Genomic DNA, 16,482 nt, shown 5'->3' on the forward strand with positions numbered 1-16,482 from the left:
TTACAAGCTAGGTGCGTTTAAACTTCGGAATTTCCACCTTTTTTTTACGTTCCTACTGATTTCGACCCAGCGCAAAAAATACTTCAGGTGCGGGCGGTCAAAAAAAATTAATTAAAAAAATTAAATTAAAAAATTAATTGGTGCGGGAAATCCGACGAACAGGTAGGCCTAATCAATTTGGTGTGGCCTAATCTATACAATATGTGGTGCACTTAAACTGTAAGAGTTATATAATACGGGTTTCTACTTGCCATATGTATAGTGTAAATTCTAACTATACCCGATTGACTTTCCTATTAAACAAAGAAGGCTGAAGATTGTATGTTATTATACCACAATTCATTTTTCTGACGTCACAATTATTACGTCATAGCGTCAAACGGCATAGCAACGCGCTGGAAAAGAAACCAACAGAAAACAGGCAAATATTAAATGGATGTCATCAAGGATGTACTTCAAAATTCTTGGTAATGTGCCCTCGTGATATAATTCCTTCGCATCTGAACTCCAGGTTATAACACACTAAATAGTTGTTGTTCTTTATTCTATATAAAATTGACCTAATTCCAATGACCGCAGCACACATCAGGGCCAATTTTAAATTTCTGTAACCTACATTTTCTTGAAGAATATTGTCAGTACTAATTAAAAATCAAAAGAAAAGTGGGGGTCATGTTTGATGCAAGAAAAATAATTTCAGTCAAACACACAAACTGCAAAATCAGCTAAAAAATGAGACCCTAAATTATACTGGTGGTGTGTTTTCCATGAAAATTTTTGTAATGTTGTTTTTTCTTTATGAAAATGCTACCTACATGTCAAGCATAGATCTGTCATGTGATTTTAGCAAAAAAATTGCAAAGAAAATAAGGAAAATAGCTAGCTCAACAGAGCAAAAAAAAACTGAGGACTATTTTATCCGCCATTATGCGACTACCATTTTTTTCGCGCCATTTTTCTTTTTAGTGTCTGTTTGCCTCCAAACAATGATTTTATTCAGCGACAAATCACAAAATGAGATAGATCTATATATCTATTATTTCTTAGTTTATTGATACTGAATGTTAGTAGATCTACATAGTCGTGTATTACACAACTCCACTTATTTTCTATATAGATCTCTAGGTCGATATAAAGTTTTCAGTGCTTGAAAATACATTGTTTCCTTTAACTGAATTGTTCTGTTGATAACAGCTTTAAACGCGCGTGCGCACAAACATGTTTTTAGTTTAAGACTGCATTTAAGAGTTGACTAGCAAGTAATAAAATCAATAAGATATTTTATTGTATTGTCAATTTTTATGATAATACTGTATCTTACATTCTTTATCAGGCTCGAGAAATACCATATGTATCAATTTGATATCAGATTAAACACGCAGTAATCTATTTGGGAAAAACATGTGGCTATTGTCACAGAAATGCGGGCCCAATTTGGCTCAATAATACAACAGCCTGCAGCTAACAAATTAAGTTAGAAATGATTGCCCGCTTGATCGTTCTTCATTTAGCTGTCAATCGGTTATACTTGAAATTGACCATATTGTCATGTTAAATGATGGACTAGCCCAGTCCTATCTCGTAAATAATTTGAAGAAGAAAATCATAGGATGTTTCTATAATATATTCTGTGGTAGATGATATATTGTATGTTTTTAGTATGTAGGCATCTTTATTTGTAAATGTTATTCTCCATTTTTTACTAGTACTTTATTATTTTTTATTAATGACTCATTGTTTACTGTAAAGCCTGTCCTAGTTCTGAGACATCAAATATGTCAATAAGTTATTATGTTCTATGGTTTTCTAGAAAGTTCTATCACAAACACTGTTAACAGGGTGATTACATTATTTTAAAGTCTGTAATCCGCCCCCCCCCCCCCCCCCCCCGAATCTTCCTTTTTATTCTTAATGATACATGAAAGTGCTTGAACATTTCATGATGCTTTAGATAGGAAGCTGTCTGAGGATAGGACAAAACCTAAGTAAGGTCTTATTGAAAAACATTCCTGCATGTTATCACAGACAGATTACCAGTTAGGACATTAATTGAAAATTAACCGTGATTACTTACTTAAGATAGGACAGAATCTACTAATAGTCTTATTGAAAATAACTATTCCTGATTTGAAGACAGGATCAGACCTATAGAAGGACTTTATGAAAAACATTCTGTCTGAATACAGGACAGAACCTAAGTAAGGTCTTATTGAAAAACATTCCTGCATGTTTTTATTTCACAAAATATTACCAGTTTGGACATTTAGCATTTGATGGATTTATATTAACACAGTGGATTAAAAACTTTATCTTAAAGAGAGGATTTATATTCTTAGGATATCTACTAAATTCAGTTTGAATTCAGTGTGAAATATTTGGAACTAATACCGATTGGATTTTAATTTGACCAGGACAGGATTTGGACTATTCTTGCCTATTAGAATTGGACTTTACGGCTAGTTAATACATTCAAGGTAATTGAATTGTTATTTTTAAAAATAAATTTTCTTATTGTTAATAGGTGCTGGTTTGTTTTTCTGTTGCCTTGAGTATGTTAAGTAACAAGCATGGTTTTGATCCCTGGCCGCGTCATACCAAAAGACGTGAAAAATGGTACTAGTAGCTTCCTCGCTTGGGGCTCAGCATTAAGAGGATAGTGATAGGACTGGTCGGCCCGGTGTCAGTATAATGTGACTAGGTGGGATATCATATCACGTGTCTATGGCGTGATATTCCAGTGAGGCAGCACTATAAAGTTGGGCATTGTGCTCACTGCTACAAGTAGACATCATCGTTTATATGACTGAAAAAATGTTGAAACAGACGAACACACAAACAGCATGCTTTCACAAATTTTAGAGATGCTGCTGTATGACTTTTGAACATAATATAGAGCATGATATGTATTGACTGGCAACTTTTCAAAAATGAAGGTACAATATGTAAAATAACAGCTCACTCCTATTATTTTTCATAAAGATTTATAAAAATGTCTTCGTGGTAGTGTGTTTTAGCTTGATAGACTCGTTATGACTGAAAGCTCCATCCGCGTCTTTCAATCAAAACTAGGAATAATGCCTCATTAATATATCATCTTCGAAATGAGAGCTTAAAATCTGAAAGAAAACGTCTTAGCACAGTATCGTATACATTTAACAATTAGAGATTATGATTATATATTCATGTCGGTATAGATAATAAAGAAACATTAGTAACTTGTAATATACATGCTGAACCATCTTTTACGTTTTCTTATATTAAACTAACTCAGATACAAAACGTTTCTAAACCGTATTGCTTCATCGTAGTTCAATGTATGTATTGGAACGCAATATAGAATTCATTTTGCACTTTGAAATGCAAAATGCAAAATTTGCCGTTTGCAGTTCAAATTATCATATTACAAAGATTGAAAAGTACAATATTACGTAAAGCCTGAAAAGCGCAAAATAAGAACATTTTCCGCGGAAAGTGAATCGTGATTCAGATATATCTTATATAGCAAAATTAAAATCCAAACTGCAAAATGCAAACTGCAGACCAACGTAACGCATATAAGTCCAAGCACTTGCATACAAAAATGAATTGTATAAACTCTTATAATAGGAAATGGAGTATAATAATGGTCAGCTTCAAAAACTAGATCAGTTAATAACCAAATAAGAATATAAAAGAAACAGTAGAATTATTGGAAAGCATAATTTTTGTAAAGAAGAATAAGTGTCTCTGAATTTATGGAATACAGCTACATTCATAATGTTTCATCGCCCGTAATCAAAGTGCGATGGTAGGATAATAGGATGGTGGAATAGTACGATGGTAAAACGACGATAGTAGGCAGTTGTAGCATGGTAGGACAGCGGTGGTAGGATAACATTGGTAGGTGATAGGAAAGTGGTGGTAGGGTGGTAGGATAGCGTTGATAGAATGGAAGGATAGGGATGGTAGGATGGCGTAGTAGGATGATAGCATAGCATTTGTAAGATAGTAAAATAACGTGAGCAGGATGGTAGGATAGCGTGAATGGATGGCAGTCTAGCGTTGACTTGATGGTAAGAAGGCGGTGTTAGGATAGTAGGACAGCGGTGATAGGATGGTAGGTAAGCGTTGGTAGGATGATAAGATAATGGTGATAGAATTATAGGATACCGGTGGTAGGATAGTAGAATAATGTGAGAAGGGTTGGTAGGATGGCGTGGTAGGATGATAGCATAGCGGTGGTAGGATAGTAAGATAACGTGAGCAATATTTTAGACAGCGTGGTTGGATGATAGCGTTGATAGGATGGTGGGAGGGCGGTGTTAGGATAGTGGGATAGCGGTGATAGGATGATAGGTAAACGTTGGGAGGATGAAAAGATAATGACGATCGAATGGTAGGATAACGGTTGTAGGTTAGTAGGGTATCGGAAGAAGTATGGTAGGAAAACGTTGGTAGGATCGTAAGATAACGTTGGTAGGATGGTAGGATAGCGGTGGTAGGATGATAGGATAGCTTTGGGGGATGGTATGATATTGGATTAGAGTAGTAGGATAGCTGCGGTAGGATGGTATGATAGTGGATGTAGAGTAGTAGGATAGCTGTGGTAGGATGGTATGATAGTGGATGTAGAGTAGTAGGATAGCTGGGTAGAATGGTACTGATATGGATTAGAGTAGTAGGATAGCTGTGGTAGAATGTACGATAGTGGCTGTAGATGTAGGTTAGCGTGGTAGGATGGTAAAAGAGATGTAGGATAGTAGGATAGCTGTTGTAGGATGTTAAGTGGATGTAGAGTAGTAGGATAGCTGCGGTAGGATGGTATGATAGTGGATGTAGAGTAGTAGGATAGCTGCGGTAGAATGGTACGATAGTGGATGTAGAGTAGTAGGATAGCTGCGGTAGGATGGTATGATAGTGGATGTAGAGTAGTAGGATAGCTGCGGTAGGATGGTATGATAGTGGATGTAGAGTAGTAGGATAGCTGCGGTAGAATGGTACGATAGTGGATGTAGAGTAGTAGGATAGCTGCGGTAGGATGGTATGATAGTGGATGTAGAGTAGTAGGATAGCTGCGGTAGGATGGTACGATAGTGGATGTAGAGTAGTAGGATAGCTGCGGTAGAATGGTATGATAGTGGATGTAGAGTAGTAGGATAGCTGTGGTAGGATGGTATGATATTGGATTAGAGTAGTAGGATAGCTGCGGTAGGATGGTATGATAGTGGATGTAGAGTAGTAGGATAGCTGTGGTAGGATGGTATGATAGTGGATGTAGAGTAGTAGGATAGCTGCGGTAGAATGGTACGATAGTGGATGTAGAGTAGTAGGATAGCTGTGGTAGAATAGTAGGATGGCGGTGGTATGATGATAGGTTAGCGGTGGAAGGATAGTAAAACAGCAGAAGTAGGATAGTAGGATAGCTGTTGTAGGACGTTAAGATAGTTGTGATAGGATAGAAGGAAAAAGGTTGTAAGATTGTAGGAAAGTGGGGATATGATTCAATTTATAGGATAGTCGTCGAAGGATTGTATGATAGAAGTGGTAAGTAGGATAGCGGTGGTAGGATGGTAGGATAACGGTGGTAAGAAAGTGGTGGTAGAACAGTAGGATAACGTTCATAAGATGGTAGGATAGCGATCGTAGGTTGGTAGGATAGCGTTAGTAGGATGGTAGGATAGCGCTGGTAGTATCCACATCTACATCTACATCGGTACAACCAACAATCGATTTCCGATTATGACTGGTCGGCGCTGTCAGAGAAACAGTTGTTAAAGAAATTTAGTATATTACAGTGTTAAAAGTAAAAGATAAAAGGATAGTATGCTACAGTTAAAATAGGACAGAATGGAAGAATTACATTGTGACCGCCACCAGCCTCTCTGTAAAGATACTGAGGCTGGGGCTAGCTTTGACTGATGTGGGGAGGGAGTTCCAGAGACGGATGGTTCTAGGGAAATAAGAGTTAGCAAAGTATTGAGTGCTGGAATAAGGGATCAAGTAGTTCAGATTTCTAATGGGGGTCAAGTAACCTTGGTCAATAGCAACGGTCTGGGTCCTTACTTTGAAAAACAAAAGTAATGAACAGTTTAACCTACGGTACTGGAGAGTTTTCCATTCTAAGGATTTCAACATTTCAGTAACACTGCTTGTATAGTTGTAATCATTCATAACATACCTAGCTGCTGACCTTTGGACTCGTTCAAGTTTATGGGTGAGGGTTTTCTGCCAGGGATGCCACACAGTTGAACAGTATTCTAGCTGGGGGCGGACATAAGTGGTGTATGCAGCTTCTTTGACCTTTATGTTTTCTGTCTTGACATTTCTCTGAATAAATCGAAGGGAAGAGGTTGCCTTAGAAGTTATGTTTTCTATGTGTTGTGACCAGTTCAAATCATTGGAGATAGTTATTCCTAGGTATTTAGCTGATGAGGTGGACTTTAACTCTGTATTGTGTAACCTGTAGGGATATATAAAGGGATTTCTCTTCCTACTTACTCTAAGGACTTCACATTTGTCGGGGTTAAATTCCATTTGCCAGACTCTTTCCTATGTTTCTAATTTGTGGAGATCTTCTTGAAGGGCTATGCTATCATTATTTGATTTGACAGTGAGGTATACGATGGTGTCATCTGCAAACATACGGGTTTTACATTTGACTGAGTCAGGCAGATCGTTAATGTATACAAGGAAAAGGCAAGGCCCAAGGACAGACCCCTGTGGAACTCCAGACAGGACCGGAAGTTCGCTGGACAGGTGACCTTCAACTGCGACCTTCTGAGTACGATTAGAGAGGAAGGATTTGACCCAATTAGTTATTTGGGGACTAACACCTAGGGATTGTAACTTGTAAATTAGCCTCAAATGGTCGAATTTGTCAAATGCCTTAGAAAAATCCATTACGATGACGTCAGTTTGTTGACCTTGTTCTAAATTACTATAAAGTTCCTGGGTAAAATTAATAAGCTGAGTTTCGCAACTATGACCCGACCTAAAACCATGCTGGAACTGGCTGGTAATATTGTGTTTGTCAAAGAAGGACATAAGATTTGAAACCACGATGTGCTCAAGGAGTTTGGACGCAATACAGGTCAGAGAAATTGGTCGATAGTTGCTGGTTTTTATTCTAAGGATAGGTATGGGTAGCGGTGGTAGGATGGTAGGAAAGTGGTGGTAGGATAGTAGGATAGTGTTGGTAGGATGGAAAGATAGCGGTGGGAAGATAGTAGGATAGCTTTGGTAGGAGGATATGATAGTGGTTGTATTATAGTAGGATAGCTTTGGTTAGATTGTAGGTAAATGGTGGTAGAATAGTAGGATAGTAGGATGGCAGTGGTAGGGTAGTAGGAAATTGTTGGTAAGATTGTAGGTTAGTGGTGGTAGGACAGTAGGATAGCGGTTGTAGGATGTTAGGATAGTAGTGATATAATTGCAGGAAAGCGGTGGTAGAATAAAAGGATAGCTATCGAAGGATTGTAGGATAGAAGTGGTAAGATAGTAGGATACTGATGGTAGAACAACGTCAGTAAGATGGTAGGATAGCGGTTGTAGGATAGTAGGATAGCGGTGGTAGGACAGTAGGAAACCGTTGTTAGGTAGAGTAGCTTTTGTAGGATAGTAGGATACTGGTGGTAAGATGGTGGGGTAGCGATCGTAGGTTGGTACGATAACGTTAGAAGGATGGTATGATAGCGCTGTTAGGATAGTAGGAAAGCATTATTAGGATATTTAGGGTAGCGCTAGTAGGATAGTAAGACAGTGGTGGTAGGATGGTAGAATAACAGTGATAGGATAGTAGAATAGCGGTTGTAGGATGTTATGATAGTGGTGATAGGATAGAAGGAAAGCGGTTGTGTGTAGCAAGGCAGTGGTAGGATTATTAGATAGCCGTCGAAGGATGGTAGGATAGAAGTGGTAAGACAGTAGGACAGCGGTGGTAGGATAGTATGATATCGGTGGTAGGAAAGTGGTGGAAGGATAGTAGGATAACAGTTGTAGGATGGTAGGATAGTAGGGTAGCGGTGGTAGGATGGTAGGATAGCGTGGTAGGATGGTAGGATAGTAGGGTAGCGGTGGTAGGAAAGTGGTGGAAGGATAGTAGGATAACAGTTGTAGGATGGTAGGATAGTAGTGTAGCGGTGGTAGGATAGTATGATATCGGTGGTAGGAAAGTGGTGGAAGGATAGTAGGATAACAGTTGTAGGATGGTAGGATAGTAGGGTAGCGGTGGTAGGATGGTAGGATAGCTTGGTAGGATGGTAGGAAAGCGATATTCAGATGAAAAGATAGCGGTGGTTGCATGGTAGGAAAGCGTTTGTTGGATCGTAGGATAGCGTTAATATGTTGGTAGGATAGCGGAAGATGGATAGTAGAAAAGCGATGGTAGGATATTAGGAAACCGATGTTAGGATGGTGAGATAGCGGTGTTAGAATGGTAGAATAACGGTGGTAAGATATTAGGAAAGCGATGGTAGGATGGTAGGACAGCGGTAGTAGGATAGTAGAATAGCGTGGTAGGATATTAGGAAAGTCATGGTATGATGATTGCACAGCGGAGGTAGGATGGTATTGTAGTGCCCCCGCGGTTCTGTACTTGGGTAGGGTAACTGTCAAATACACAGACCAAGGGCAAGGGCCTACAGCAGAGGACTAATTCCTCCAGTTACAATACTATAGGGTTATTTATTGTTGGGATTACAATATGTTGACTAAAAGTAGGGTTTGGCCGCGACCCTATAGGCTGGTAGCGCCCAAGACAAGGCTGGTAGCGCCCAAGTTAAAAGGCTGGTAGCGCCCGAGTTAACATATTTCTAAGTTAAATAAACTACAGATAACGTTCCTTTCAGCTTCAAACAACTTTTATTAAAGGGAAGCTTTAACAATAGATATTAATTATGACTGAATAAAATAATCAGTTATGAAATACCAGGAAAAAGTCGCGTAGCAGGCGGACCGAGATGAAAGTCTAAATTTACAGAGTTTTTCTAACAGAAAACAGCCAAATACAGCGAACAAATATAACTGTATAATTTAATAAAAAAAAGTACCTTGAAGTTTCAAAGTTTGAATGATTTGTATAGGTTGTAGAAGTGTGAATGAAAAAATGTTGAAGAGCAATCGAAATAACAGCCTAACTAGACGAGAGACGGAGGCAAATTGATGATTCTTGCGTTCTAAGAATTAATTAATACGAGGGATGCAAATGAGGATGTAATACCAAATCTAAATAAGGCAAAAGTCAGAAATACCGGGACAGGTCCGTATCTGAGTTGAGGCTACGAACTTACTTCAGCCGACCATGACGTCACTCGGAATTCGAACATATCCTTATATGTAAATAAGGCGGAGCTTAACCTCTAAACAAGTGTAAGCCTAAGTCGGACAAAATATAATAAGTAACAAGTTAAAGCATAGCAAAAGTTCCTTCTAGGGCACATCTATATAAATATATAATGATCATCTTGTAAAATTTTGGTTGCAATGTCCGTTTTATACTGCCAAAAATGTCAAGTAGGTATTTACGATAGTTATTATTTAACATAAATTGTTAAATCCAACAACAAATTAAATCTGTTACCACTTTCAGTTGAGTAAATACGGCAATAAGACATTCAGGTCTGCATCTCGTAAGATATCGGAAGCCGTCTGACTTGGCCACATCGCTCGGAAGTCCGAAGTACTAGAAAAAACCGCCATCTGCTACCTTAAGACATTTGTTAACTTTTGTAAGTACTATTTCATGCTTTCTTTTGTGTTGTTCAAGCTCTCCAGTATGTGTTATTTAAAAATCCGAGCTGAATGGATTCATAACATAGACAGATGTTGTTTGATATGGTAGAAGTTAAGGGGAGGTAACTCTGATTTTACCGGGTAAGTAAATCTTATTTTTGTTTGTAGTGTAGGGTTTTCTTAAAATTTCTAGCGGGAAACACATTTCTTTTGTAGTTTATATCAAATTTAAAGGAAGAAGGACTATTTAAAGGAAATACAGGTGCAACTTTTTGGCATTTTGTAAATACATGGCTGTTTCACAAGGCTCGGAACTGGATTTTGTGGTGATATTTCGTTCGAAGATATTTCTCGAGTGGCAGGTATGATTTTAGTTCTTACAAATTTCTATTGTGGCTTTATCGGTGTCAGGACATGACGACAGAAGAAAAGTGTAGAGAGTGGATACATCTCGGGTGCATTTAAGGTCCTGGAGTGAGGTAACATTTGCAGATATTTGGTTTTAATTAAGAGAAGATATGGTATCTCGGAGATGTACTTGGAGATTGCTCGAATTCGTTAAATAGGTAAGTTTGGCAACAACAACAACAACAACAAGAACAAGAACAACAACAACAAAAGTGCATTGTAAAATATTTATTTAAAGCTATTTTATACTTACTGTATGTAAGGTAATATGAAAAAGTACTTGTAAACAGGGGCGGCTTTTCCTGAGCTTGCGGACTTGAAGTACAGTTAGTCTTGGGTAAGTAAGCTGTGCTGCTTTTAATTCTGTTCCTCAAGTATGCAGGGCTGTGCACAATGCTAATACAGTACATTTATGGCCATCATGTAATAGTAGGTAAGTCTTTTTTTAATGTCAGAAAGATAGATGCAGTAAGAAATATGTGTGTAAAATGGGGCCAAATCCACAATATTGTAGACATTGTTTGGACATGTGCAATTTGCAAGAAGAACAAAGCATTGTTTAAATATTGGTAAGATTTTATTTGTCATAGATCATTTTCTTAGAATCAGGTGCCAGACAGTCCATGGAGATGCATGTCTTGGTCCTTAAGGTAGCAGTTGGTAGTTTCCAGCCACAGATTCGAATTAGCCAGGGTCAAAATCTGTCATTAGAGATAAAACCTTGAAGTGAAGGCTGTTTTGATGTTTGAAATATTTGTTGATGTGAGTTTGTGATTAACAAGTTTAAGAATGGTATGTTGCAGAAATTCTGGCAGATGCGAATGTAAGCTTGATGGCATCATTTTCATATAACTGCTTGAAATGCATATATACCACTATCAGCATTGAGCGTCTCGTGAACTGTCAAATGTCATATAGGCCTCACACAGTTGAAAATAGTGAAAAAAGTAATCGGTTGACAGGTATTTTTGTCCAGCTGTGCAAGTAATACTTGAAACTGAGTACAGAATGCAAGTGGCCATTTGGCTCTATCATTTCCCCTAACATTTTAAGGCCAGTTGGAGATATGGCTAATGTGGGCTGAAATGTCGTGTATTTTCGCGGGCTGAAATTATCTTTCAGGTGGCTTGTGGATTTAAAAATCTATGCTTTGTATGAAGTTTACTATGTATTTTATTTCTTCTTCAAGTAAGATGTAAAACCGGTATCTTTTTATTTTCAGGTCTGCATCTCGTAAGATATCGGAAGCCGTCTGACTTGGCCACATCGCTCGGAAGTCCGAAGTACTAGAAAAAACCGCCATCTGCTACCTAAACAGAGATTAGTCACCCGGTGCATACGTACAAAAATCCAAGATGGTTGACAACTGTCAAAATTTCAACTGACGTAAACTTTTATCAGTCTTTACACAGTCAACAATGGACATTACATGAAAACATCGATTTGATTTAATACAGCAGGTAATTGTTGAATGAACTGTTATAATAATTCAGGCTGACACTGCGTACTTTTATAAAGAGTCCCTGCGAAAGCTACAATTACAGTTTCACTAACTGAAACAACTGCATGACATAAATAAAGTCCTAATATTTTGGAATGTAATTTAGTAAACAAACATTTAATAATTTGACTGGTTATCTGTCAATGCCTAGAAATGTTACAGAACAATGAACTATGATTTAAGAGTAGCTGACAGATAGCCTAACAATTTTGAAATCAAAAATGAAAAACTACTGATAGGCCGTAAAAGCAATACAAAACAATTGCATGAAACGAGGTCGTGAGGCCTCATGCCTCTAATACGCTCGAATATGGTTCGAATCTTTGTACTGCCATTATAAAGTAATGGTTTCAATAACTTCAATACAATTGCAGTACAATTGCTTTTAGACAGAAGGTAGAACACACATGCATATATTGCATTTACAGATTTCCAATTAATTAATTATCAAATATATAATCAATTTGATAAATTTCATAGATGCTACATTTACGCTATGCATTTAAACAATTATCATATGTACCATTTCCAACATTTATAAATAATTCATATAGACACCAGAATTCGAACCTGTAACCACATTGCATCACAGATTTTAGGCAGTACCATACTTAATAATAAACACAACATTTTGGACAAGTACATGAGATTTTGTCTTTTCAACAATTGAGCAATTTGTCCTTTGAGCAATACAATGTATAACAAAAATAACAGCATTCTTAACAATATATAACAATAAATAACAATTGTTACAGTACTTCGTTTATTCCAGGGCTCAGTAATATTCAACAGTTGAACTTGAAATGTACCAAATACTTCTAACAGAATGTTGAAAATTTATCAGATGATTACTTAACCACTGACTGACAACAGTGCTAAATGAAGTGACAAAGTCAGAAATCTACTTTAACTTATAAAAGTTAAAATACTAAAGATATACGTATACCTTTATTATATCAGAGGTAAATATTACCAAAATTTTTACCTTTAACCAACTGTTACCGTACTGATACCAAAAAATTTACTATAAATGTGGTAACAATAGCATTTCTTGAAAACAACTAGTTTACTGTTAACAGATTAAAGTCCTACAAAAAAAAATGTCACAAAAAGTAGCCCAGACCAAAAAATACACTTAAAATTTTTCTAACAGACCCTCATTATTAAATTATTATTAAATGTGAAATTTCCTCACTAGTAGGGGACCTATGTTGGGATCTTCCTGCTGGAATGTCGACCAGTACACCTCTAGTGTATCCTCCAGCGTGCTTTCAGTATTTCTCAGAGGGTCAGTATTCTTATTTGAACCTAGAAAACTCATCTCGGTACCATTTATCGACAGATCACCTACCAGAGCTCTTGGTTGGTCATCTGTAACTTCACTCTGATTCTTTCCTGTATAACCATTCCGTTCTTTCTCATGCTAACTCTGAATACCTTCAAGGTAAGCTTGACTGACAATCCCAGCAACACGGGGTCCCATGCACTGAGTCAATTCTTCTTCTGTCTCTTTATCATTATCATTGTCTGCTTGGAATGAAGGTTGACGGATTTGCCTCCCTTAGTCCACTCATAGAATTTGTAGGGTTTAAGGTCGACGGAATTGTCTCCCTTGGTTTATCAATTGATTTAACCTAGCTGAAGGTCGGACCTCTCTTTCAGCTAATAACCATTTCCCTGGTTCTGTGGTCTAGTACCTTGACTACTTTATGCCATCTAATGGTTCATTTTGGATCATCCGGGAATACGAACCTCGTCTTGTATAATTTAATTCTGTATTTTTATTTTACATTTTTGTATTTGGGTTTTACGGCGCACCAACACAGTATAGGTTATATGGCGCCAAACAGGACTACAAATTTTGGTTTCATATCTCATTTACATCGAAATAAAAACATGAGGTATGGAATCAAAATTTTCATACCTGCTGGAATCACAGAGTTACAGCAAAACCAAGTGTTGAGACCCTATTAGTCGCCTCTTATGATCATGCAAGGGTAAGGCAGTGATTCCAATTATTTTCATACACAGATCGTCCCAGAACCACATAATTTATTTCTGATTCTACAGCTAATCCGAGGGCCTCGGACATTGCTACTATCAGGTCTCTGCGTAACTGGTCATCGTTCAGGGACTCTGCAAAAGCTTCAAGGGCCATCTCTTCCCAACATTTCATATCAAGATCAGGATAGGCTAATCTAACCATCTTTTTGATGTCATTAGCTAGTTCATCTAGTGATTCATTTCGTTTTCTGATGCGGGCTCTTAATTTGGCAACATGGAGTCTTCTCTGGTTTTGTGGTTGAAACCTATCAATCAGGCTACCAACAATTAAATCATAGTCTCTACGCCTTTCTGGAGGAATATCATTCAATATTTCAGCCACAGCGCCTCTCAAGGAAACAGCTAATTGAAGCGCTTTCTTTTCAAAAGACTAATGATTTAAGTCACTGGTCATATCAAATTGCGTTAAATAGGAATTAAGGTCAGTTGTGCTATCAAAGGTAGGGGGTTTAAGGTTGTCCCTATGAGCTGAATATTCTGTTTGACCTATGGTTGATACTGGTCTTGGTGTAGGTGCTATGTATGCTGACAGTTCCCTTCCAACATCTCCGTTATCCCCTGGAATCATGCCAGATCCTTCCAGGCTACACCACCTCTCGAGCATGGAGGGTCCAGGATACCGGTATCTGCTCGCCACTAAAGCCCACAGCTCCCTCCTCCTATACCCAGAAACACCCAGTGGGCCAGCCTCTGACTGCCCATCAGAGTAAAAAAAATCCCTTTTGTTCCAATCCCCTAGCAGTATATCCCCTAGGTACCTGGCACTGGTCTATAATACCATCGGCCAAGGTCCTGTCCGCGTTTAAAGGAACTGATCCACAATAATTAGCATTAGTACAAAAATCACAGTTTCCCCCCATCCCCCAGTACCATCAGTTCCACCTTGCAAGGCTTTGTTCCTGACCCCCTGGATCCAGTGTAATACCCGCCAAGGTTGATAAGTCCTTGGTCATTAGAAACTCCATTGTCCACCCCTGAACGCCTGCGCCAGGTCACCTAACCGGAAGGTGTACCAAGCACCAACTGGTCATTTGTCCCCGTTGACGCTAACTTATCAGGAGACATATCACCGCAGTCCATTGACTGTAACCTCGACCTTGACGTTGCCTCCGTCTCTCGGGCGTCTGACAGTGTACTGGCGGTGGTAGAAGTCTGGGTAGATAAGGTATATCTGGTTAGGTTTTGAACCTAGGTACTGGGTTGGTAATCATGGTCTATGTCATGCTGTGCTTCAGTGGATGGTATATCAGCTGGGTCCATGGTAACTTCCCTAGTGGTCTCCATCATGGACTGTAACTAAGTTTTATTGTTTAACAACACAAAAAAGTTTAGTTTTACTTTTACTAGTACAGTAAATATAGAATATTTACAGAATTTAAATATTTAAGGTTTTGGCACTTTACTTTATCAATAATATATACAAAATATTTTGTATTAATAAATTTTAACAAGGTTATTTAAAGCTAACTTGGTAGCAGTCAGCAATTTAACTGGCTCTAAGGAACTGGTTTTTCACAGCCTGGAAACAGAGCTCTGTTTCACACCAATGTCAGGAATGGTACAGTACTAGTATTCAATTAAATATATGTGTTACCTTGGCCTAGAAACGGCTTTATATGTTTAATGCTATACATGACCTGGTATCGGTCACAATACAAGCCTGGAGACAGCTACAATCTTCAACAGGATGGTCTAGATATTTAATAAGCGGCAGGGCACGGCTCTATGAAATGCATCAAGAACAAGGTACACCAAGCTTAACGTGCCAACAAAACAATTTTCAGATACAAAACTAATATCTTACCAAAGTCTGGTAACGACTTTACCAAAGGCAAGGTCTGGTAATGACCCATACAAAGTCTGGAGGCGACTTTCACGTCAAAACAAATCACTGGTGGTTAAACTAGCTTCTTGCATAAAAACTACTTTTTCACTGGATCCGCCCATGCATTAACGGGAGAAAAATCGTGTGCAAACAAGGCAATTCACGTGCTGTTAATACATGGTTTTTATTTTTGAAATGCTTTGCTAGGGACGTATGTATGTATTTCTGCGCAGACTGATATTTGGCATCTGCATCTTGTTTCTTCCATAATAACATCTTCTTGTAGCATTATAGATACAATGTAATCCATAGTATGTTTAGCTGTATCAGTTTCCAACCCCAAACATATTGCCCCCATCAATGTACGCACTAGCCTCTCTTAGAGTTTACTCCCTTTACAAAGCGTCTGTTCAGTTATTGTAAATAACTGTGAATAAATAAGTATCGCGTGTAACTTGTGCTATTGCCCGTTTTTAGGTATTATATTAATGATTTTTGTTAGTTTCAGTCGGTTTGTTTTTACTTGATTTTTCGCAGAATTCATATAATAAACCTCAAAAGCTAGTCACTAGCTTCATACTCATCGTACTCTAAGTGTGTTCGTACTCAAAATAATTCGAATGTAAAGTTGTTATTCTTAAAATTATGTTCCTGTTAATCAAATGTTTAAGTTATATGCAAAATTATGTGTAATGTAACGTTTGTAATAACTAAAAATAAAAATAAGATGCTCAAAAACCTTCAAATCACGCTTTTGGTAGTGTTGTTGTTATGTGTGCCCTGGTTATGGATATTTAAAACATGTTTACCGTTTTCAAGAACAACCGAATGGTAACTAAAAATGTACCGGAATCGTAAAGTCATCACATATGAAAACAATGCATTTAGTCGTCGTGTAATGTTTTTATGCAAGAATAGCGACAATACACATTTGTTTTGTGTATTAACGCCTGCAGAAGCCCTTGGGATATGTTTG

At 37.8% G+C, this 16,482-nt stretch overlaps 1 long non-coding RNA gene across 1 annotated transcript; it reads left to right on the forward strand.

Moving 5' to 3' along the window:
• The first annotated feature begins 381 nt into the window (after positions 1-381).
• On the forward strand, positions 382-14,114 carry LOC128559013 (uncharacterized). Its single transcript, XR_008372018.1, has 3 exons — positions 382-467; positions 9,566-9,704; positions 11,339-14,114. It is a non-coding gene; the product is annotated as an uncharacterized LOC128559013 (long non-coding RNA).
• Positions 14,115-16,482: the final 2,368 nt, after the last annotated feature.

Source organism: Mercenaria mercenaria, chromosome 8, assembly GCF_021730395.1.
Source record: "Mercenaria mercenaria strain notata chromosome 8, MADL_Memer_1, whole genome shotgun sequence".
Lineage (NCBI taxonomy): Eukaryota > Metazoa > Mollusca > Bivalvia > Venerida > Veneridae > Mercenaria > Mercenaria mercenaria.